The sequence below is a fragment of the Pinus tabuliformis genome, chromosome 7 (assembly GCF_031772625.1).
Source record: "Pinus tabuliformis cultivar Carrire ecotype Pingquan chromosome 7, CPIR1, whole genome shotgun sequence".
Lineage (NCBI taxonomy): Eukaryota > Viridiplantae > Streptophyta > Pinopsida > Pinales > Pinaceae > Pinus > Pinus tabuliformis.
In genome coordinates, this window is record NC_142293.1 from 1,865,638,512 (window position 1) to 1,865,640,475 (window position 1,964).

Below are 1,964 nucleotides of genomic sequence, written 5' to 3' on the forward strand. Positions count from 1 at the left end.
ATTCATCATAAAGACACATGCATATAGAAGAACCTCAAATACTTTATTGATAATAGAAGTAAAGTTCTGAGAGAGTTACAACCACAGTAGGCCCAATCCAGCAACACCTCCCAGCTGAAAGAAATCTCCTCTTCACCTCCTTCAAGCAAAACACCCAATAGCTCTATACTCAAACCAACAGCACTTCCTTACTTGCACAAAATTCCAGCCTCCCTAGACCTCATGAGAGAGATCTATATATAGGGTTTTGGAGAAAGGATGAGTCATCTTGAGACTGGCATAAAGCTGACTAGTGTCCTCTCCCACTTTAGTTAATCTTCAGTTCTTGAGTCCACTTGGAGATCAAGACCCTCTTACTCATCACTAGGCGAATTCCTTGACCCAAGTGTCAGTTTGGAAGCTTCCTGGGCAGTTGACACCTTGCAGAATGACTGTGCCACTTGGCCAATCTCGCCCAGCGCAGGTAGCCTTCATCAGTTTTGACCTTCAGCGCAGGTACAAGGAGGAGAAGTTGACATTCAGCGCAGATGCTCAGTGGAGCAGCTGACATGACCCAAAAATAGCCTGTTTTTGAGTGTTTTCAGGTGGAGAACTGATTTTCAGTGCTGTGGTTTGCAGACCTTGTTCCTCTAAGGGTAAGAACAACATGTTTAGAGACTTTAGATCCCTCAGATTATTGACATTTCATGCTCCATGCTGTTAGGCACAAAAATGTCTATAACACCTCTGGAGTTCTGGATTCGCAGGATATTTGTAGAAATTGGAAATTCTACTGGAAAGTTTATATATGTTGACCCGAAGTGTCTTGGTGCTAAGGAAAAGTGAATTGTGTGGATATTGGTCAAGATGAGCTTCTCGAAGGGCCTACCAGGTCATATTGGCATTGCATGGGAGCTTGCAGTTCATCGCCAGCACTTGGATCACTGGTGCATCCCGTTTCATTGCCTCCTCTATCACAAGATGGGACACCTGGAAAACTTCCCTTGGCGTCATTTGGGGTTTCAGAGGATGGGTCTTTGGGTTGGGGATCCTCAACAGACATTGATGGAGGACTCACTGGATTCTCACCGTAAATCAGATACAGTTACACCCTCTAAGTATACTCATGTTTTATTTGATGATCTATCCCTTTCTCATAATACTTCCCCCCATAATTTTCTAGGTACCTCCCTTCACTTGACCACATCCTCTGGCTCCCAATCTTAGCCACCCCAATCTGCCTTCTCCCCTCCACCTCTCCCCCTTTCGATACCCCCACCTTCTACATCATATCCCCCACTTAATTCCATCCGAACACCCCCTTAAGATGTGGAACCCATGTTCCCTTCCCACTTGTCTCCCCCACATTTACCCACTCAACACCTCGTTGCCGATTCCCATACACCCCGACATACATCCCAGAAATCTCTTCCAAGATCCCCTCCATCCTACTCTCGCTCGAACACAGAATTGTCTCCACATAATTCCATTGGCAGCGACCTCAAATTTTTATTGCTTAACCTTATGATGGAATTAGTTTCCCTTACTGTACATAAGGGCCCCCTTAAATCTTCTCCGATTAATATCAACCCTAATTCTGCTTCCAACATTAACACTCCTAAAAAGAAGGGTTAGGAAAAATCCAAATTTGCTACTTTGTTGAATTCCTTCCTTGATTTTATGTCCATTTGTGATATCCCTATTGCTACATCTTACTCTCAGACCCTTGGAACACTGTCACCTGCCCCTCGCACTACCTCATGATTTGTATTTCACTGAATTTGTGTGCACTGGGGGACCACTCTAAATTTCTCTCCCTCAAAAATGTTTTCAATACTTTACATCATTTTTTGATCTTGATTCAAGAAACAATGACTATCTATGATCGTGTATTTCCATACTTTTGCAAAATTTATCCATATTGGCATATGGTGGTTGTAGATTCAAATGGATTGTCGGGTGGTTTGGCTGCTCTCTGGGACCCG